The 24,353-nt window shown below is 36.3% G+C and overlaps 1 protein-coding gene and 3 pseudogenes across 4 annotated transcripts in view; 3 read left to right on the top strand and 1 right to left on the bottom strand.

The window, feature by feature from the left end:
* Positions 1-24,353, bottom strand: part of GABRR3 (gamma-aminobutyric acid type A receptor subunit rho3) — a 190,856-nt gene that overhangs the window by 152,039 nt on the left and 14,464 nt on the right. Inside the window, exon 2 of the mRNA XM_082460486.1 lies at positions 24,186-24,312. The gene's annotated coding sequence lies outside the window, so the exon portion shown is untranslated. The remainder of the gene's footprint in view (positions 1-24,185; positions 24,313-24,353) is intronic.
* Positions 1,479-9,561, top strand: LOC309660400 (olfactory receptor 5H8-like; annotated as a pseudogene). The gene has a single exon. The product of its transcript is annotated as an olfactory receptor 5H8-like (transcript).
* On the top strand, positions 9,939-14,010 carry LOC309660046 (olfactory receptor 5K1-like; annotated as a pseudogene). Its single transcript has one exon. The product of its transcript is annotated as an olfactory receptor 5K1-like (transcript).
* On the top strand, positions 20,205-23,424 carry LOC309660058 (olfactory receptor 5H2-like; annotated as a pseudogene). The gene has a single exon. The product of its transcript is annotated as an olfactory receptor 5H2-like (transcript).

The following is a 24,353-nucleotide window of genomic DNA, read 5'->3' as shown; positions in this document are numbered from 1 at the left end:
TACCTTCTACTAAGTAAGACTTCTACTGTTCAGGAGATTGTTGATAATTTTATACCAGACTGTGTTCAAAGAAATAACATAACTAAGATTGGGCAAAAACAAACAAATATAAATCAAAATTAGAACTGTATAACTAAAGTCTGTTTTGTTGACTAATTATGGCATGTAGTCTTAGTACGTGTAGTATTAGGAAAGTGTCAAAACCTCTCTGGTATAGGCTTTCATTTTAGCTCTTTTTGTTGGTCTTTTAAAACAAAGGTTTGAAAAATTTAGTGGGCATCAGCATCACCTGGAGAGCTTATGAAAACACAGACTGATAGGCATTATCATTAGAGTTTCTAATTCAGTCATGCTAATGCTGTTGTTTTGGGACTATACATAGCAAACTACTGTTGTGGACTGAATGTTGATTTCCCTCCAAATTCATACATTGAAGCACTAATTCCCTAATGTGGTGGTATTTGGAATGAGGACTTTAGGAGGTAATTAGGGTAGGAATAGATCATAAGGGTCAGATTTTCATGATGGTATTAGTGCCCTTATAAGAAGAGAAAGAGGCAAGAGAACTAACTCCTCCCCACCACCCCCAGGAATACTCAACCTGCAAAGGCCAAGTGAGAAGGCTGTTGCCTACTAGGCCAGGAAGCAATCTCTCACCATGTACAATAAATATCTGCTGGCCCCTTGTTCTTGAACGTCTCATCTTCCAGAATGTAAGAAATAAATGGTGGTGGTATAAGCAACACAGTCTATGATATTCTGTTACAATAGCCTGAGCTAAGATAATCATTGTTTTAAAATAATCAGTGAAGCAAAATTGTTATAGTAAGATATTTAGATATCAGATGAAATGGAGTTTCCATATACTCTATTCCCTACTTAAACAGCACTCTGAAAATATTTTGACAGTTTGCACTCTCTATTTATACTTTCCTTTCAGTTTTGGACAGAAAGATGCAAATAGGGCATCTATTTCAAAGGATGAAGTATTGTGGATTTTTAAATAATTTTTTCTCGGGAACCATGATTGATAGTGATGATAGCCAATAAAAACCACATTGTCTAATTTCAGTATGGTTAATGGGAGGGTTCTCTGTCCCTTTTGAAAAATTAATTACCAAGCCAGATCAGCATTTAGATCACCCCTTTCAAGTACAACTTCATATACACAATATTCCTTATGCTGTAGTATGTGATGTTTACCTCTTCTGAAAAGGTACCTTCATAGTGAGACTTATTTAGAGCAATAGCTAACAGTTACATCATGGTATTTCCCTCACTTTGCAAGATAAAACAAGATGTTCACTAAACATACAATGAGTTTTAGTTATAGTCTTGGTTGTCCAGAGTAACAGAACCAGGAGAATCTATCTATCTCACTACCTCCCTATATATCTATCTATCTATCATCTATCTATCTATCTATCTATCTATCTATCTATCTATCTATCTATCTCTATACCAGGACATTTATTATAAGATATTGGCTGACATGATATGGAGTCTGAGAGGTTCCATGATCTTCCCTCTGCAAGCTGGAGAGTGAGGACAGCAGTGTCCTACTTCAAAGGTCTCAGGCAGTAGGACCAATTGTATAGATTCCTTTCTGAGTATGAAGTCCTGAGAATCAGATCATCAAGGGCAGGAGAATATCACTGCTAACCAGTCAAATAGAAAGTGAATTCCACCTTCCTCTGCCTCTTTGTTCCATCCAAGCCCACGCCAGACTGGCTAATGCCCAGCTACACTGCGGAGAGTCATCAGCTTTACTGAGTCCACCAATTCCACACTAATTTGGAACTTCCTCACAGAAACATCCCCAAATAATGTTTAATTAGATATCTAGACAGTCCACGGACCAGTTGACACATAAAATTAACCATTACAGGTTCACCTTTTGTCAACTTAGCACCCATACACATATCTTAAAACTATTCTATTTCTAAATAATGATAATAGCAAGGTCACCTAACATGATACAACTATGCTGTGTACAACCAAAAATGTATTACTTCTTCCCCGGAGTGGAGGTAAAATCTTTGAGTGATGTTTACTCTTGATTCTCCTTGATATCTGGTAATACAAATACTAAGATGTCAAATTAACAACACTCAATTATTATACTATAAAGTCAGTACATCTTATGTCTCATGATAAGGGAATAAGTGTGGAAAGAAAACAAAGCTGTTTGCTATACACACACACAAATGTATTCATATCAAACTAAGAAGGAAATCTCTTGGCAAATTACACCTCATATCTGTAACTGGACACGTGATTGTTGCTGGTATTTTAACTAACTTCTTTCACTACCCATTCTGCATTCTCTTCGCCTCCAGCAAACCCCTCACTCAGGTGGTCATTGTTCTTCACCTTGTGGAATAACCCAAATGTTCACTCTTGAAGAGTCTGAGCCATTAGAACTACTATGTGGTTTGGCCTGTTAAAGTTTTCCATTGATCTTAATCATGGGAATGATAATGCTAAGGGATAGCCTAGGGTATCTTCTGTATTCCAGACATACTCTTCCTTACCCTCTTTGTGGAATAGTCCAGTTTCCCCTTGGTAGTTGCCATCAATCACCTCAGCCAGCACAGTAACTCACTTCTTTGTCTGATGAGTCAAAGGAACGTAAAGTCAAAGGGACCAAGGGGCAGTCTACTTTCAGCTCAATGGAAGCATTGTTGTGTATCCTGGTGGAAGCAGGACTGCCCACTGTAAGGTTTTCCCTTCACTACCGTCCTTCCTGAATGTCACAGAGAGGAGTTGTCATGCAACAGCTGTCCACTTTATGATGGTGCCTGCATACCATGCAGAACCATCTGTAAATCAGGCCCCAGTCTTCTCTTCTCTGTCAACTAATCACAGAGAATTCCCTATAGGACCACAGGTCCAGGCTGGGAGACAGAAGCCATTGCAGCAGGAGTAGAGGCCAATAACATTTGAACCACTTCTTCATGTAACGTACTTGTGCCTTCAGGGCCTGTTCCTGCTTGATCAAGTGTCTACTACTTCCATTCGATGAAGGAATGCTGCTGTGCACACTGAACTTTATGGTTAGTGGGTCAGATAACATTCAGTTTGTGAAGGGCAGCTCTGGTATCATGGCAAATTGGTGGCCCATTGTTAAACGTTCGTTTTTTACCAAGGCTCACTAGCAGTCCAACAGCTGTTTCTCTAAAGTAGAGTAATTATCCACAGAGGATGGCAGTGCTTTGCTCAAAATTCTAAAGGCCTGCACTGTGATCAACCTCTAGAGGCTTATTAAAGGCTCCAAGCATCTGCCACTGCCATTTCAGGCTCCACTGGATCTGCTGGATATGGTTCAAGGAGCAGAACAGCTTGCATAGAAGCCAAGACATGTTGCAAAGCCTTCTTTTGCTCTGAGACCCACTCAAAACTAGCAGTTGGTAAATGGGCTGGAGTAACACACCCAAATAATGCTAATACTGCTCCAAAAAATCCATAGGGGCACATTATGTGTTGTGCCTCTCTTTCGGTTTCAGGAAGGGCCAGGTGTAACAACTTATCCTTCACCTTAGAAGGGTTTTCTTGACATGCCCTATATCACTGGACACCTAGAAATTTCACTGAAGTAGAAGGCCCCTGAAATTTTGTCAGATTTGTTTTCCACCTCTGTCCTACAAATGGCTAACTAATAAATATGATTTCTTGCTCACTAAGACCAATCAGCACAATGTCATCCATGTAACAGACTAGTGTGATATAATATTCACAAATCATATGTGTGATAAAAGGCTTGTTTCCAGGATATATGAAGCACTCTCAAAATTCATAATTAAAAACAACTAAACCAATTAAAAATGGGTAAAATATTTGAACACTTTACCAAAAGAGATATACAGACGTCAAAGAAGGATGCAAAAAGATGCTTTATAAAATTAGTTACTAGGGAAATGCAAATGAAAGTGCAATGAGATACTACCTATTAAAATGACCAAAATTGAAAAGACTACCCAGAGTGGAAGCAGTAATACAGGCCTTTGTGCTCAGAGAGAGGCAACCAAATAAGTTAGGAGATAGTTACACAAAATTGAAGAGGGCAGTAAATTTTAGTCAAGTGTTGGTTATGTTGACGCTACCTCTGCACGTCATACTGCCCACTCCACTCTTCTGTGCACTTTTCACAGGACTCCTCTCTTCTATGTTATTTTCTCCTCTACTTTGGCTTTCATCAGCAAAATTGTAAGGAAGCAGATTAATTGATCAATCAATCTACTAAAATGATGCTGTTTGCTTTCCCCCATCTAGCCAGCCAAGTCCCAAGTGGAGGTTAAGCATTTTCTTTTGTTACTCAGATATCATACCAAAATACCACAAATAAGTAAGTTAAGTTTTATATTTCTGAATGAATGTACACTGACAACTTTCTCTGTTAATGCAAAAAACGCAAATCTGATCATGGTACCACCATTTCAAAACCCTTCAATAGCTTTCCTTTAAATTAAGGTATAGAACAAAGTCCCTGATCTGGCCTCCAAGGCCCTGTGTTACCCCCATATGCTGGCCTCCCTGGCCCAACTGACTCCTCCCTGTATCCCTCTTTGCAAGCCAGCTACATTTACCATGCTGTGCTTCTCCAATTATCTAGGCTCTCTGATAATCTAGGCTCTCCATGATAAGGGCCCTGTGGATGGCACCTGTTCACAGGCATCACCTCTTAGAAATGAAGATGCTCAGGCCCCACCACTGATCTACTGAAACAGAATTCACTTTTTAACAAGATCTCCAGGAGACTCACAGGCATTAAAGTCTGAGAAGCACTGCTATAGGTTACCTCCCACTGTGGTCCTTTGTTTTGTTTTTCCTTTACTCCTTCCCCAGACCTTTGCTTGGTAAGATTTCTCACCAGATTTCAGCTTAAAGTTGGGAGTTAGGTATGGGTCTGGAATGTGAGCTACAGTTTGCGTGAGGAGGACAAGTTTACTTGGGGTTGGGTCTTGACAGGAATCTAGAAATTAGGCCTCAGTAAAATCATGTGTGATTAGCTCAGATAAGACCACACTGATCAAAGCACTCAGAGCATAAACATTTATTGATAAACTGGAGTTTGCAAAAACATGTCAGAAGTGTCCTCTGTGGTTGAAAATAGTGCCATAAAGTGTAATTTCTATTGTTAAAACCAGAACTGTCTGCAATGACTGACGTTTATGATTTCAGAGACTGTGGTGCCCCATGCAGCAACCTGGATTTCTCATACATGTCCAAATCCACAATGCCCAAAAGAACAGCCTAGCTTTGTCCAAAAGGTAATCAATGGGTGCTATCAGGGGAATTTTAGTTCTTCAATCCTTCCTCTTCTGGCAAAAGCACACAGTTATACAATTGGTTAACTCTTGTGTTCAACACAAATTTATATAAACTTATGTAAACAACATTTTCCTGAGCTTGGATAATGAAGCCTCCAAAGTGAATCAGTGTGCAAAGAATTGTCACCTGTGTTATTGTCATTGCAGTGCTCTTATATTAGTTTCTACTTCAGAAAGCCAAACACTGAAAGGAGCTCAACAATTTCTAACAGATATAGGTATGAGAGAATGCTTTTTGTAATATTCATTATTTTTTCATAGAAAGTTAAAATACTGTTAAATTTATAATAATTTTGATTTGATTTACAAGATACCAAAATAGCCAGTTGAAAATGGAAAACAAATAGTGCATAATCTGCATGCTTTATTATTGTGAGTAAAATCTGGATGAGCAAAATAGCTCTAAGAACACATTGTAGTCTTTAAATATTTAATCATCTGGTTAGCATACTTATAATGACTCTATAGGATAAGTTTTGGTGAATTAGAACTTTAAACAAATGAACAGTAGTTTAAGGATTTAGGTCAATGTTTTCTACGTACAAAATCTTTCTGATAATTGTGTTCAAAATATTTATTTGATTTAATTAACCATATTCTCTGATTAAATTTTAAGTTAAATCACTTAAATAGTAACCTCTCTATTCTTTCACCCACTTCTGACAATAATTTCATTATACATACATGTATATATACATATATATACAGAAAAATGAAGAAAATGTTTCTCCAGTGCTTTTCTCAGATTTATGACTTAATAAGTACCCACACATCAAATTGAGAATTTTTGAAATGTTTAGTGATTTGAGATTGCATGGAAGGATGTTCACTCGAAATAAATGTACATTTAACAACTGCAGTTATTGGCACTGGTAATTTATATTGCCTGTATTAAGTTCCAGTCTTTGGATCAGTTTTATACCACTAATAAAACTTGTGGAGAAGTAAATGCTTTAATCACAAACCAGGAGGATTTCTAAAGAAAGTCAGCTCTAATCATAGTAATAACAAAGATAAAGCATCTTTTATATATGAAAAGAACTTTGAGGCCATGCTAGTATATTTATGAGCAAAAAGTAAAATTAAAATGAAAGTTTTTAACACACCCTTGTAAAGCAATTATACTCCAATAAAGATGTTTAAAAAAAAATTCTTAATTAAAAAACCTAAAAAAAAAAAAGAAAGTTTCTAATTCATACACAAATTCCATAGGAAAATAAACTTGGAGTTTTTAATAAAAGAAAAAGAAAGGTGACCCTGTGTTGACAACTTTTGTTGAAGCCAGAGTTGACAGATATTTATCCTCCAAACGCTGAGACTTTCCCCTTATTTCATCTTCAACCTTCCTCTGATACTTCCTCTCTCTATTTGCTTGTCTTTCCTATACTTATTCATCTATGTTCGTTTGTCTCTTTCAGTTTTTTGTTGTTCCTTGTTTTCACCCACACAAATTTTCCATTCCACTTCTCTACCCACTCTCATCTCAATGCCCTCTTCTCTCTCTTTTGAAAACTTTCATGACACTGTTCTATAAGGGAAAATATGGCATCTGTCTATGGGTGGTGGTAAACAAATGTCAACTGTTGTCCACAACTTAGATACTTTATTTCATTCTCCTCACTGCTGTCCCACTTGCTTCCCTTTCATTTCTCATTATTCTCCGACCTCAACTCTATCCCCAAATGGAAATTGCTCTCACTAAAAAATCTCTTAATTCCTACACACAATGATCTCTATTCACTCCTTATCCTACCAGAGCAATTATTTCATTTTAGGCACTGTATTTTCCTTGGTCCTTCTTGAGTATTTTCCTCTGTTTAAGTTCCCAACACTCAGCTTTCCAATTCTCTCCTGCTTCTCTGACACTCTGCTCTGTAGCCTTTTCTGGTCTTTCCTTTTCTCCTTTTGTGTGAGCCAGAGCTCTTGGCTGCAAGATGAAATGAGTTAATTGAATGAAAATTGGCTTGGACATAGAAATGTTAGGGAAGTTGGGGAAATCCACTAGAGAAATTGGCAGGACACAAAGAAAGAAGTCAGACAGTCAACAGCCAAAATCATGCCCCATCTCTAGCTCAATAAGACCTGTTGTCATTGCTGCTGAACTTGAATGCCACAATTCACACTCTCAATGCCATTGCTATGGGTACAGGATTTTCTGGGGTCATGATATTGTTTCCTTGGTTGACTTTAAAACCAAAATTCTCTTTGTCCACATTTGACCTCTTTCTCCCCTCTCCATATCTCAAATACAGTGTAAATGAGTTTTTGGGGCTAACCCTATATCAAGCCCCCTCACTCTAGGTACCAGGGGGATGGGAAAGTTAGTTTCCAGAAACTTTGGCTTCTAGAGAGGATGAGAGCTTTAGTCTGCCACCAAGACTCATTTGGTAGAAAAGAGGATCAGATGTGAACCATCTAATAAATGATGTACATCCATTTTTAATCTCTTTAATATAACATCTTCAAGTTTATTTTCATTCCTTCCTTTTTTTTTTTTACCTTATGCACACTGTCCAATGTATAAGCCATATATAAGTATGTTTTCAGCCACCTCAATGATACCCAAGTCATTATTTCTATTAAGCACTTGTAGAATCATACTGCTAAGTTTATCTCACCTGGATGTTCAGAGGACGCTCCTTGCAAAAACTGGCTACTGCATCTGAGTCTTCAATCTCAATTTTTAATGACTACCTATCCAGTCATTAAAGAGAGTGACTCTCTCTCCTTTACTAACTACTCCTTCACATTTAATCTGTCACCAAGTCTTAGTGACTCTACATTCTGATTTATTTTGATCTATCTCTTTGTCTCCCTCATCATCCTAATCATATCACACATGAACTAAGAACCTCACATACATTTTAATCAATTGGGGAGCATTTAAAAATGCATATTACTTGACCACATTCATGATCTACTGAATCAATTTCTACAGTAGTACCTCAGACTCAATGTTTTGCATGAAAAACTACCCTAAACAATTCGGATGTGTAATCCGATTTGGGAATTACTGGACAAGAGTCGTAACTTCCTGAAGAGTATTCATGACACAAGATTCTTCTTCCTGCAGACTATTTCTACGACCAAATATTTAATTTCAAAACTAACAGATGATGATACTCCATATCTTAAAAGTTTTCAGTGCCTGCCTATTACTTGAAGAATAAAATTGAAGATCATTCACACAGCATTCAATTCATTTGATAATCCAGGCCTTTCTAACATTTTTTTGACGTGCATCCACGTCAAACACACAGAATTTCCCTACCTCATTCAATAGTTTCCCCATAAATTTGCTCATGTTCAGAATTTCTTTCTTTTCTTCTAAATCTGTTTATTCCTATACATATTTTGAACTGAAATAATCACATTTTTCCAATATAGCAATTTTCCGAAATACTTTTCATGTATTAAAGAGTAAATAAAATAAATGGCATTCAGTCTAGTGTATGGTTTTATTTATATTAGCTTAACCAAATCTTCTTTTTAAACTTCTGATAAATGTTACTTTACATTTACTGCATTGTATTTTAGAGGCCGTCTATTAAGGATATGGAAACGAAAAATGCAACAGAGCTGACAGAGTTTGCTCTCACAGGACTTACATATCAACCAGAGTGGCAAATCCTCTTGTTCCTGCTGTTCTTAATGCTATACCTCATCACCATTGTGGGAAACCCTGGTCTGATTGCTCTCATCTGTAATGACCCTCACCTTCACATTCCCATGTACTTATTCCTTGGGAGCTTGGCTTTTGTAGATACTTGGTTATCACCCACAGTGGCCTCTAAGATGCTGGTCAACTTCTTTGCCAAGAGCAAAATGATCTCTCTCTTTGATTGCAAGGTACAAGTTTTTTCCCTTGCAATCTGTAACCATGGAATGTTTTTTGCTGACAACATTGGCGTATGATCACTATGTGGCCATGTGCAAACCATTACATTATCCAGTGATTATGATGACTAGGCTATGCATCTGGCTATTAGTTTTGTCATTTTTAGGTGGCCTTTTCCATGCCATATTTCATAATGCTTTTTTATTCAGATTAACTTTTTGCAATTCCATCATAGTACATCACTTTTACTGTGACATTATACCATTGTTTAAGGTTTCCTGTACTGATCCTTCCATTAATTTTCTGATGATTTGTATTTTCTCTGGGTCAATTCAGGTGTTTACCATTTTGATGGCTGGGGGAGGAGAAGGGATTCCATGCCCAAAGGGGTAAATTGGGGGACCATTGGGAGGGCAGAGGATCAAAAGGGAGCATGACCAGGTTTCCCCTGCCCACTTGGGGCCCCAGGAACCTGCTGAGATCCCGGGCCTGATCCTCTGCCCACCGAGGCTCCCTCCAGCTGTGCAGGTCCTGAGCGAGTGGGAGGGAGGGAAGGCAGAGCAAGAGTAAAGGATGGACCTACAGGCCGGCACCTCTGAGGGGCGGCTTGGGGAGGGGAGGAGTTTCTACACCCAGCGGGATCCACCCATGGTTAGGGGTCCAGGGGGGATGGGGGAGACCCTGTGGGAGACCCTGAGAGGGGAATGGAGGAACGGAAGGGAATATGGCCAGCACTTTCCCTGTCCACTTAGGCACTGGGGAGCCTGTTGAGCTCTCAGGCTGAATCCTCTGCCCGCGGAGCCTCCCTCTTACCGCACAGAGCCCAAGCCCTGTCCCTACACCCCCACCCAGGGCCCTACCTCTACACTCAGAGACCCCCTCCAACGTGCTGGGCCTAAACCCCACCCACACACCCTCCCCCAGGGCCCTACCTCCAAACTCCGGAACCCCACACTCCACTCATGTTGCCTCTCCCCTTGCACGCAGGTCCTAAGCAGAGGCCCTGCACCCCGCTTGAACATCGCCCTGCCTAGGCCCCGCCCCAAAGGACTTTGCTGACTGTGGGCGTCTGGAGCCTAAGCCCTGCCTAGGCCCCACCCCTGCTTAAGTTCCACCCCCGCCTAAACTCCACCCCCCCATAGCCAAGGACTTTTTTTTTTCTTCTTCTTCTTTTAGGTTGGGGTTCTGTTTTACCTTGTTGTTGTTGACACATTTATATTTTTATTTTTTCTAATAAATCTTTTATTTTTCAAAATTTATTTTATTCTTTATACTTTGTTATTGTTCTGCTCCTTTTGGCTTGTTCCCCCCCCCCTTTTTTTTTCTGTTGTGGTTTTGTTTCACCTTGTTGCAGTTGTTTCAATTATATGTTTATTTTTCATGATACATTTTTTACCTTTCTAATTTTATTTTATTTTTTATTCTTTGTTATTGTACTGCTCCTTTTTTTTCTTTTTTTTTTTTCCGCTGAGCCACACAGCTTCTGGGATCTTGGTCCCCAGGCTGGAGGTTGGGCCTCCAAACAAACAAAAAACAAAAGCCCAAACAATATTTGTCCTCAAAAATTATATTAAGATTTAAAGGGTTTTCTCTTCTAAATGTTAGAAAAACTAAAGTATAAAAGCAAGCTTTTAATCTACTCTGATATACTCTGGAAAATTTTACACAATTTTCTTAGAATCAGAAAAATTGTAGATGAGTCAATTCAGATGAAAGGATTCTTATACATACTGTATTATCATAAAACATAAAACATTGTTTAAATTTAATGTATATAACATGTTGATTTGATACATTTGTATATGGTAATTTGATTGCCATTGTAACATTAGCTAGCACTCTATCATATCATATAATTGTCATTTCTTTTTTGTGGTGGGAATAATTAAGATCTAGCCTCTTAGTACTTTTGATGATTATAATAAACTATTTTTGTCTTCATTTACTATATTGTACATTAGATTCCAGCACTTATTTATCTATTAGTTGCAAGTTTGTACCTTAAACAACATAACTCCTACTCTCTCACTCCCTATCTCCTGGTAACTATCATTTTACTCTGTTTTTATGAGTTTGGCTTTTTTATATCCACATGTAGGTTATATCATACAGTATTTGTCTTTCTCAATCTGATTTATCTCACTTAGCATAATGTCCTCAGGGTCCATCCGTGTTTTCACGAATGGTAGGATATCATTCTTTCTGATGGCTGAATAATATTCAATTGTGTGTGTATATATATACATACATACATATATACACCACACTATATACCACACCTTATTTATCCATCCATCCTATGATGGGCACTTAGGTGTCTCTGTATCTTGTCTATTGTCGATAATGCTGCAATAAACATTGGAGTGCAGATATCCCTTTTATAACTTGTTTTCATTTCCTTTGAGTATATACCCAGAAGTGGAACTTAGAGAACATATGGCAGTTTTATTTTTAATTTTTTGAGGAAAATACATATTATGCATAATGGCTAAACCAATTTACATTCACACCAACAGTGTATAAGAGTTCCCTTTCCTCCACATCTTTGCCAATACTTGTTATTTCTTGCCTTCTTGATGACAGGCATTCTGAGAGGTGTGAGGTGATATCTCATTGTGGTTTTGATTTGCATTATCCTAATGATTAGTGATGTTGAACATCCTTTCATGTGCTGTTGACCATTTGAATGTCTTTTGGAAAAATATCTTTTCAGTTCCTCTGTACATTTTTAAATCAGATTGTACTTTTACTATTGAGTTGTATGAGTTCCTTACATATTTTGAATATTAACCCTTAATTTTTTAAATGATGAGTTGTGAATAATTTTCTTTGTAGACTCTTCTTCAAAATTGATAGTCAATTTTCAGAAGAGGTCACTAAGGATCATTGATAGGACACTGAAAACAAGTTCACCCCTTCCAGGTCACTGGGATAGAGGTAGGACTGGAATCAATATCACTTTTTCCCCATAACACTGTACAGCTGTCATAAGAAGTACAAGTCACAGTTAACTTCAAAATGCCTATAATTTAATGAGGAAGTTATACATTCACATATAAAAAAGGTAGATTATACATAAGGCATTCTAGATTGTGTTGAGTATATAAGACATGTTTGAGTGCAGAGAAAATGGAGATCAGTGTGGTCTGGGGCATTTAGTTAAAACTTTATTAAGTAGCCTTATATATAAATTATGCTTTATATAAAGGAGTAAATGATTTAGATATATGGGCAAAATCAACAGAAATAATCATGGACAGAGTCAGTGTTAATGGAAATGGGTATGACATTGGGAAAAGGAATAAGAGGTGATAATCAATGGATATTTAATTCCTTAGCTAGCCAAGATTACTGTTTTTACAATTGAATAGTCGTCCCCTTAACCTTAGTGATCTTCATGCAGTTCCTAAGATACAATTTTAACATGTTTATTGTATGCTTTTTTCAGACAGGCTCTCCACTGGGAGATTATATGAAAACTTTTGCTCAATGAAAAAGACTAAGTATGTAAAGAAAAACTGATTTTAAATTTATTTTTAAAATCTTTAATATAAATACTGACACTGAACTTATCTGAGAACACTGAACCAAATATGGATACCCTAAATTTGTACACTGTACTTGTGCAAATTCATAAAGACAAACCTTTCCCACTGTAAGCATCCTCCCTGGAGTTATCAAAATAGTCTCGTGAATCCGAGTTTCAGATTTGAGGTCGTAGAGGCTGACATGTTAGGGGAATGAAAGTCCCCTAGGAGTTTGTGTGCCTGTATCACAGAGACAGTAGGAGAAGCTGAAGAAGCTCCTCTCCTTGTTGTAAAAAGAAAAATTTGAAGATAAAATTATACATGTTCTAAATTAGAATCTTATATCTTCATAATTCTTATCTCAACAGACAATATAGAGATGACTGAGGATAACTGCTCCTTGACAACTGAATTTATCCTCATGGGACTTACAGATCACCCAGAGCTAAAGGCCCTTCTGTTTCTGATGTTCCTTACCATCTATCTGATCAGGGAAATCTTGGTCTGGTGACATTGATATTTACAGAGCATGGTCTTTACACATGAATGTACATCTTTCTTGGTAACCTCGCTCTGATGGATTCCTGTTGTTCCTGTGCCATTACCCACAAAATGCTGGAGATATTGTCCTTTTTCTAAGGACAGAATGATTTCGCTCTATGAATGCATGGAACAATTTTATTTTCTCTGCCTTGCTGAAAGAGCAGATTCCTTTCTCCTGGCAGCAATGGCCTACAATCGCTTTGTGGCCATATGTAACCCACCTCAGTACCACACCATGATGTCAAAGAAACTCTGCATTCAGATGACCACAGGGGCTTACATAGCTGGAAACCTGCATTCCATGATTCATACAGGGTTTCTGTTTAGGTTCATTCTCCATGGGTCTCATCAAATCATTCATTTTTTTTGTGTGTGATGTTCTTCCATTATACAGATTCTCCTGTGTTGACCCTTATACCAATGAATTAATGATATTTATCTCTGGAGGATCAGTTCAAACCTTTACTATTACCATAGTAATAATCTCTTACCAGTACATCATTTTCACAATTTTCAAAAAGGAAATCTAAAGAAGGAAGAAGGAAAGCTTCATCTACTTGTGCATCACACTTTGTCTCAATAGTCTATGGTTCTCTTCTCTTCATGTACATTCGACCAAATTCAGTTAATGAAGAAGATAAAGATATACCCATTGCTATTTTTTATACTCTAGTGATTCCTTTATTAAACCCTTTTATTTATAGTCTAAGAAATAAGGAAGTAATAAATGTTGTGAAAAAAATTATGAAGATATCATAACATTCTGAAACAATTATCATGCTATGTGGACAATGGATTTTAACTTGATAAAACTTTTTCAAAATCAAGGAATACTGAGAAAGTGGGAAATGACAACTTTATATATAAAATGTTAAATTATTAACATATGATTGGTGTATGAGTCAAATAAACAAGTTCAGAAAAGAGACTTTCTGCTAAAATGTATTCCAAAATATAAGCTACTAGGTTTCATCAGGAGTAAACTAAATAATTACTCTTGAGGTCAAAATTATGTTCCAGTATAATTAGTTCCACCAGTTACTCTTAGTTTCAGAGTATAATGAGTTACAACTTTCAAAAAACCCAACAAACCCTAGAAGTAGAAGTCATTATATACAAAGGTTGCCTCCATTTGATATTGCTGGCAAATTTCTCCAATCTGAAGGCATAATCTAACAAACTCCCCATGTCTCAAGTTCTTAAAAATTAATCCCTTCTTAAGCAATACTGTGTGGCAGAAGTAAACTATATATTTCCATTTGAATCTCAATTTTGAGTTTAAGAGATTATATTTGAATATGAATTCATGTACAATATTTATTCACTAATCAACAACATTTTCCTCTTAATTGTTAGTCAATTTTCTATCAAGTTCTCTGAAATAGAATATCTGAACAAATTGGTGATTTATCAGTCTGTAGTTGAACATGTTGCTACTTACATTGACATCCCTTATGTACTTGATATTATCATGTTGTTTGCTTTTGATTGGCAGTCCATCATATATGACAGTGTAATTCCTGAATATATTAATTAAATAAAAGTTTTTTTCTCTCTGATATTATGTCACTTGCTTGTTATTAGGAATATCACTAACCTGGACTCATTCCAATTATAAGTACTGATGTATGCATAGCATTAACAAAAACCAGGAGATGCTGATCAAGCATATTGAGATATAAAATGTTAAAAATTCTACATTTATAAACAAAAACACTTATTGATCCTTACATGTACAATTATGAAAGAAAAAAAAATTTACTGAGAACCTACTATCTGCTAGGCACTAAGCTAGAACTCATATATGTTACCTACTAAAGAGTTAGACATGATTTTTCATGATTTTCCTCAGTAAAAAATTTCATACTTTGAAATATCAAGGAAAGGATTTATTACCAAAAGACCAAATCTAGAAATAAGAAGCAGATTAATTGATGTATGTGATTCTCTGGTCATTTGCCTTTTGGCCTCAATCCATTTTCCAACTTCCTCTCCTGTGTTTTGTTTTATAATTAAGAACCACTGTAAACTCTATTTCCCAGACTCCCTCCCTTTCAAATGTCTTCTGGCTAGATTCAGACAATGAGGAGCACTGTAACTAAAGAGTGGGGGGAAACACACAATATTTCTCCCCTGTTACACTGCTGTAGGGAGTGTCTCAAGCACAAGCTGCATCTTATCACTGAGTCCACCTCCTGCAGGGAAAATGCTCATGTGGGTCAAATCATGGGTTCTGTTAACTAACCACTCATCCTCATGGGAGCTTCCTACCATTAGTAATCTCTGGGCTCCCTTACTATTCCTTGTTTGACTTTTTGATTTTACAACACTTTCAAACTGTTTGCTAAATTAAATTTTCTCGTCTTAACTAGTGGGCAAGGTCTTTGTTTTCTTGAATTGTTCCTCTTACAATGACTACATAAAATTTAAAAACTTTTATATAATAGTAAAATAGAAGAGTTAACAGCCACATAAAAATACAAGAAAAAATATTTAAGACATTTATGAGGGAAAGAAAAAGTTTAACACCTTTAATATATAAGGAACTCTTACAATTCATTAAAACATGCAAACATCTGAATGGAAGGAAGGGCCAGTGAACATTCAACAGAAGAATTAAAAATATCCAATAAGTTTAAGAAATATATTTAACTTATTTCAATTTAAATAAATGAAATTAAAACTTGTTTGTTTTATTTATTTTACTTCTATGGGGTGAGGGGAAAGAAGAGCTATCAGTTTGGAAAACATTTAAAAGGATAATGATAGCCAATTTGTGGGAATATAATGGAGCAGTTGTAATTCTAAGATTGATACAGTCTTTCTGTAGGACAGTAAACAAAATAGATTAGATTTGGGGTGGCCACAACTGGGGAAGAATCTTGATCATGGGACTTAGAGGTCATCCGGGACCAGGGTAGAGCCTGGGTGGGACAGTGGTGGCCATTGATGGCACTTACTAAAGTGGCACCTCAGAAGCCACCCAGATCTCTTAGCAGAGCAATGGACACCTACACAGGCAGCACACTGAAACTCTGTGCATGTGACCCACTCATTTAACATTCCCCTCTGCTGGGGCAAAGGTTCCAGCACAGGGAGAGGGAAAAAGACACACTTAAAGGGAACAGGGCCCCCTCAAAGCCCAATCCTCATGGCTTCTGAAAAAATAAATAATAAAACATAAATAAACAATTTACCAGATAAAAATTTCAAACATTGGTAGTAAAAATGTGAACTGAACTAGGGAAAATAATTGATCTAAACACTGAACAATTTAACAAGGAACTAGAATATAAAAAAGACCCAGTCAAAAATGAATAATTCAATAGCTGAAATAAAAAACACACTAGAAGAAATGAATAGTAGACCAACTGATACAGAAGAATGCATAAGTGATTTGGAAGACAGAATAATGAAAATCAACCAATCAGAACAATAGGAAGAAAAACAAGTTTAAAAAATAAAAGCACTCTGGAATAACATGAAGTGTTTCTGTATTCACATTATAGGGGTTCCAGAAGGAGAAAATAGAGAAAATGGTGAACAAAAATGTACTTGAGGAAATTGTAGTTAAAAATCTCCCAAACCTGAAGAAGGAATAGATATCCAGGTACATGAAGCACAGAGGGTCCCAAAGAAGATGAGCCCAAATAGACCCATACCAAGACATATCCTAACAAAAGTTAAAGAGAAAACTCTAAGGCAGCGAGAAAAAGGAGAGCTATATTCAAATGAATCCCCATAAGACTATCAGCTGATTTCTTTGCAGAAACTTTGCAGGCTAGAAGAGAGTAGCATAATGTATTCAAAGTCCTGAAAGGGAAAAACTTGAAACCTAGGACACTCTACCCCTCAAGATTATGATTTAGAATAGAATGAGATAAAGAAATTCTCAAACAAGCAAAAACTAAAGAAATTCATCAATACTAAAATGGTGAAGGGTCTTCTCCAAATGGAAAAGAAATAAGAATCTGTAAGAAAGGGAAAAAATCTCAATAGGAAAGGCAAATATATAGTAAGGAGGGAGGACCAATCAATTAAATAAGCCAGTGTGTAGATTAAAAGACAAAAAATTTTAAGAGCAACTTTAACTATAGTAAATAGTCAAGGGATAAGCATGAAGATATAAAATATGACATCAAATACACAAAATGTTAGGTAGAGGAGTAAAAATGTAGATCTTTTAGATTGTGTTTGAGTGTAAACAACTACCAGTTTAAAGCAAGTAGATATAATTACAGGTCAACATTTAGGAGCCCTACAGTAACCACAAATCAAAAATGTACAATAGATACACACACGCACACACACACACACAAAGAACGCAAGCATAATCTTAAAGAAAATAATAAAACCACAAAGGAAGAAAAAAGAAGAAAGAAAGAACAGAGAAGAACTACAAAAACAACCAGAAAACAAGTAATAAAATATCAATAATTACTGTAAATGACAATGGACCAAATGCTCCAGTCAAAAGACAAAGAATGGCTCATTGGACCCTTCAGTAGGCTGCTTTCAAGAGACTGCTTTCAGGGATAAAGACAAACAGACTGAAAAGGAAGGGTTAGAAAAAGATATTTCATGTAAACAGAAATGACCAGTAAGTGGGGGTTAGCAATATTCACATCAGACAAAATAGACTTTAAAACAAAGGCTATAATGAAAGACAAAGAAGGGCATTATATTATGATCAAAGTATTAATACAAGAAGATATTATATTCATTAACATATATGCACCCAATACAAGAGCACCTAAATATATCAAACAAATACTAGCAGACATAAAGGGAGAAATTGAAAATAATACAATAATAGTAGGATACTTTAACAGCCCACTTACATCAATGGACAGATCATCCAGACAGAAAAGCAATAAGGCAACAGTGGTCTTAAATGACATGTAAGTCCAGTAGAACTTAATAGATATATACAGGACACTACAGCTAAAAATAGCAGAATATACATTCTTTTCAAGTGCATATGGAATGTTCCCCACGACAGATTACAGGCTAGGCCACAAAACAAGTCTCAACAAAATTAAGAGAATAGAAATTATATAAAGCATTTTTTCCAACTACAACATTATGAAACTAGAAGTCAATTACAAGAAGAAAAATGAGAAAAGAACAAACAAGTGGAGATGACACAATATGCTACTAAAAAACCAATGGGTCAATGATGAAATCAAAGAGAAATTAGAAAATACCTTGAGACAAATGAAAATGGAAGCACAACACTCCAAAATCTATATGATTCAGCGAAAGCATTTCTAAGAGGAGGCTTTATAGCCATTCAGGCCATTTTCAATAACAAACAAACAAACAAAAAGCAAAAAAACAACCTAACCTACCAACTAAAAGATTTAGAAAAAGAAGAACAAAGCCCAAAGTTAGCAGAAGGAAGGAAATAATAAAGGTCAGAGAGGAAATAAACAAAATAGAGATCAAAATGACAATAGAAAAGATCAAAGAAACCTAGAACTAGTTCTTTGATATGATAAAAAATTGATAAACCATTAACTAAGCTAACCAATAGGAAAAGAAAGGACCCAAATAAATAAAATAAGAAATGAAAGAGGAGAAATAACAGCTGATAACACAGAGATACAAAAAATCTTAAGAGAATACTACAAATGGTCATGTGTCAACACATTGGACAACCTAGAAAAAATGGGCAAATTTCTTGAAACATACACCCTGCCAAAACTGAATCAAGAAAAAACAAGCAATTTGAACAGACTGGTCACCAAGAGTGAAATAGAATCTGTAATTTAAAAAAGTCCCTGCAAACAAAATACAGGACCAATGGTCCTGCATCTTCTTGATTCAGTTTTGGCAGGGTGTATATTTCAAGAAATTTGCCCCCTGACAAAACTGAATCAAGAAGAAACAGGCAATTTAAAGATGTAGACATAGAGAATGGACTTGAGGACACAGAGTGGGAGGGGGAAGCTGGGGTGAAGTGAGGGTAGCATTGACATACATACACTACTGAATGTAAAATAGTTAGCTAGTGGGAAGCAGCAGCATAGCAGAGATATCAGCTCAGTACTTTGCAATGACCTAGAGGGGTGGGATAGGGAGGATGGGAGGGAGGCTCAAGAGGGAGGGGATATGGGGACACATGTATGCATATGGCTGATTCACTTTGGTGTACAACAGAAACTAACAGTATTGTGAAGCAATTATACTCCAATAAAGATCTATTTTAAAAAAATAATGAAGTACAGGACCAGACAGCTTCACTGGGGAATTGTACTAAACATATAAAGAAGAGCTAATACCTAAACTTCTCAACCCATTTCAAAAACTGAAGTGGAGGGAACACTCCCAAATTCATCCTATGAGGTCACCACTATCCTGATACCAAAACCAGACAAAGACACTAAAGAAAGAAAATAATAGGCCAATATCTTTGATGAAAATAGATGCAAAAATCCTCAGCAAAATATTAGCAAACCATATCCAACAAATATAAAAAGGATCATATACCATGATCAAGTTGGATTTATTCCAGGGATGAAAAGATGGTTCAGAATTCACAAATAATGTGATACACCATATTAATAAAAGGAATGATAAAAATCATATGATCATCTCAATAGGTGCAGAAAAAGCATTTGCCAAGATTCAACATTTATTCATGATAAAAACTCTCCTCAAAGTGGGTATAGAGGGAACATATCTCAACATAATAAAGTCCATAAATTTAGCACATACTTAGCATGTCTTTCATTTTTCTAAGTCTGTCCATTGATTCACATTTTTTGAATTTAAATGATTGCATTTATTTCTATCCCCCCGCCAAAAAAACAGATCCCATCTATTAAGGAGGTATAATAAACAAAATTAAGAGGAAATTCTGAAGTGCATGTTTCATTTCAACTCTCTTCCTCCATAGTTTCACTTTATAATTTCTCACTGACTATTCCTTTCATTTACTCCATGTATTTCAGACACTGCCCAGTGAGGAGATGGAAAAAGAAAATGCAATGTTACTGACAGAGTTTATTTTCATAGGACTTACACATCAACAAAAATGGCAAATCCCCTTGTTACTGGTGTTCTTGGTGATATATCTCATCACTGTCATGGGGAATCTTGGTCTGATTGCTTTTTTATGTAATGACCTTCGTCTTCACATCCCCATGTACTTATTCCTTGGGAATTTGGCTTTTGTGGATGCCTGGATATCATCCCCAGTGACCTCCTCCTGGCCCCAGCCAGATGTTGGTGAATTTCTTTGCCAAGAGCAAAATGATATCTCTCACTGAATGGAAGATACAATTTTTTCCCTTTGTAATCAGTGTAACCACAGAATGGTTTTTGTTGGCAACGATGGCATATGATCGCTATGTGACCGTATGCAAACCGTTACCTTATCCAGTAATTATGACGAATAGACTAAGCATCCAGCTGTTGGTTTTGTCATTTTTAGGTGGCCTTGTTCATGCCATACTTCATAATGTTTTTAAATTCAGATTAACCTTCTATAATTCTATCATAATAGAGAACACATACTGTGACATTGTACCATTGTTTAAAATTCCCTGTACTGACCCTTCCATTAATTTTCTGATTGTATTTATTTTCTCTGGATCAATACAGTTGTGCATAATTCTGACTGTTCTTGTCCCTTATAAAGTTGCCCTCTTTACAATATTAAAAAAGAAGTCTGTACAAGGCATAAGGAAAGCCTTCTACACATGTGGAGCCCATCTCTTAACTATCTCTTTATACTATGACCCTCTATCCTCCATGTATGTGCTCCCTGGATCTGCAGAAGCAGATGCTCAAGATACAGTGGACTCTCTATTTTGAACTGTCATAATTCCTTTGTTAAATCCAGTCAGCTATAGTCTGGGAAATATGAAAATCATAGGTTCTCCGGAAAAAATGCCAAAGAAAATGCTTAGATCTCACACTAATATCTGTTCTCCATTCATTAAAAGTCACATAAGTGGGCAGATTAGATATGTGTTGATTAGTGTTCAAAGTTTTTGCACTTACAATTGCCCTAGAGATTTTACGACTTAAGGTAGGAGTACTAATAAATATATTAAAATATGTGCATATATTAGTTAAAAGCATAAAAACCATAGAAAAATTTAATCACGTGTTCAAGTCAAATTAATTAAAGAGGAAAATAAATTAATATATTTTACACATATGTTCTCAATGTGGCTCCATAAATGCACGATGCACTATAATAGCACAATTTCTCTGAAAAAAAACTGAATATGATTTTTTGATAGTAAAACAGCTGTGCAGCCTGGAAGCTCATATCATGTTTACCTCCACAGTGGAGGCAGGTTTGTGTTTAAGGAAACAGGCCAATTACAGGAATTTTGCTAGCCACCAAAAGGACTTTCATTACGTTCTATTTGGGACATGGTGAAATTTATTTCTTGTGGGGACTTAATTCTCATATTACACAGAGAAATCAGCAGAAATGAGAAGGCAATAAGAAAAAATGAGAAAGGAGTTAAAAAAGTGAAAGTCAGAACAAATTGTAAGAGGATGCTTTTAGCTCAGTGTGTGTCTATAAATAATAAGAGGGAAGCTGCCTCTCACTGTCTATGATGCCTTGAAAGGCACTGTCCAGTTTTCTTGTATGTTGTATGGTAATCTGAAAAGCTTTACTAATTCAGAAAGCTAAGAGATGAGATTTCAGATTTAATTGGGATGGGCATAGAGAAGAAAAGAGAAATGACAGAATAGGAAGGAAATGGATTAATCCTTCCTACAATTTAAAAATAAAGAAACTGATAAGAAAAAAAGAAGTAATATGTAAAGGTAATTAGAATATACTGTTGAGTAAAAGAGGCTTCAAATGCATATTACCAAAGTTCAAATAGTTTTAAGATGATATGATATTGGAGAGTCCAGTGAGTAGCTAGAAAAGACATAAAAATGAACAAGAGTTTACATGATTTGTGCCCCCAAAGTCCTTAAATGTTAGCTTTTGTCCCACTCCATACTCTATGAATAATAAGTGATTCATCTTCAGGTCCATCTCTGACCTTCCAATCTCACCACTGATTCCGTATACATTCCTACTGACACCACTGAGGCCCTCACCCTAAAATTACTCATATTTGTCATTTGCAATAGTCTTGTTACTTCCTTTATATTGTGTTGATATTCTCTTACTTCCCAAACATTAGTGTAAGATTATTCTTCATAAACAAAACTCTGATTAAATAATATTCCTCTTCAATAAATTTTAGTGGATTGCCATTGCTACCAGATTATGTGTATATATGGTACATGTATGCAGAACTTCATATATGAATAAACATATGTTTAATTTTCAGATCTATGTATAGATAACATGATATATAAATACATCTACATCTAAATATATTACCTTGCATTTGCTTATGCTGGCATTATTTGAGGACTTTCCCCCCAGATTTGATTTAATTCTGAAATCTCTGCCTCCACAATTTTCCTAATGGACCATACGTTATACCCAAAATGAATTACTGACAGCCTCTGGACAAACCTTCCTCTCACGTACATGGTTTTGTTCATACAGGTCTGTCCACTGAGAATGCTCTCTACAGGTGCATCTGTCTTCGTTTACAATTGAAATGGTCCTTTCTTCAAAGTCTATCTTAAATGTTACAGTTTCCATCATGCATTTCCAGATTACCTCAGAGAGAATAGGAATGCTTCTTCGTTTGAAACACTGAGTAGTTTATTTGTTCTTTTAGACCACAAATGACCTTGTGTAATACTTATTTTTGGCCTACAAGCAGTTTTTTTTCAGGTTATGACTTACAAGTCTGATTATTCTTCAATCTTTTGTGGTGCTTAGCACAGCTATTTACACACATGAGGTCCTAAATAAGTATTTATGAAATATACAAACAATTGAAATAAATATGACTTCAAAAATGCTTCAGATGGGGTTTCCCTGGTGGCGCAGTGGTTGAGAATCTGCCTGCCAATGCAGGGGACGCGGGTTCGAGCCCTGGTCTGGGAAGATCCCACATGCCGCAGAGCGACTAGGCCCGTGAGCCACAACTACTGAGCCTGCGCGTCTGGAGCCTGTGCTCCGCAACAAGAGAGGCCGCGATAGTGAGAGGCCCGTGCACCGCGATGAAGAGTGGCCCCCACTTGCTGCAACTAGAGAAAGCCTTCGCACAGAAATGAAGACCCAACGCAGCCATAAATAAATTTTTTTTAAAAAATGCTTCAGATGAAGTAAGAGTGCATCACTTGTTTTCAATCTTGTAATGAGTTCAGGGAGATCACTTTGCCTGGGATGGCTACTGCATGTCAGTTCACCACCCTGTTTCTTTAAAGATAATCACAAGTATCATACACATAAAGTGAATTAATCTTATTCTTTTTATCATGAAGATTAGCTCCTGGGATATATCAAGAGAAGCCCTTTAGTTAGATCTTTGGATTAAAGTATTTCCAACAATGTCATTATTACATATTTCAGGAGGTGGGCACAAGATTAGACCAGGTCAACTTCCAGGAGAGATACATTGATTTCACTAGAAAAAATTAGTTGTCAGGCTGGATCAAATTTTGGACCATCATTCTCAAAGAAGTTTCATATACAAGTTATTCCTTGTGCTATAAAAATATGATGATACCTTGTTTGAGAAGGTACCTTCTCAGTCAGCTTCATTTGGGGGTAACAGTTAACAACTGCATATTTCCATTTATTTTTCAATATAAAGAATGTGGTTCACTAAATATTCAGTGTTTGTATTAGTCAGGATTGTCCAGGATAGTACCAATAGGAGATATATATCTATATCTATATCTATCTCCACAATATATATACACACATACATACACATACATGTAGACAGATATAGAGATCAACCTATATCACTCTCTATATAAATCTACATCTACATGTACCTCCATAACCATATCTACACCTATATCTAAAGACTTGTATTATTAGATGTGACTCACCTTATAATGGAGGCTTAGAAGACCCATGATCTGCTATCGGCAAGGTGGAGATCCAGGAAAGCTGATGGTAGTTTTAGGCTTGAAATTGGAGAGCCAATGGTATATATTCCACTACATGTATGAAATCCTGAGAAATAAGAGCATGGAGGGCAAAATAAGATTCATGTT

Source organism: Balaenoptera physalus, assembly GCF_965194825.1.
Source record: "Balaenoptera physalus genome assembly, chromosome: 4".
NCBI lineage: Eukaryota > Metazoa > Chordata > Mammalia > Artiodactyla > Balaenopteridae > Balaenoptera > Balaenoptera physalus.
This window is presented reverse-complemented; position numbering and strand designations above follow the sequence as displayed.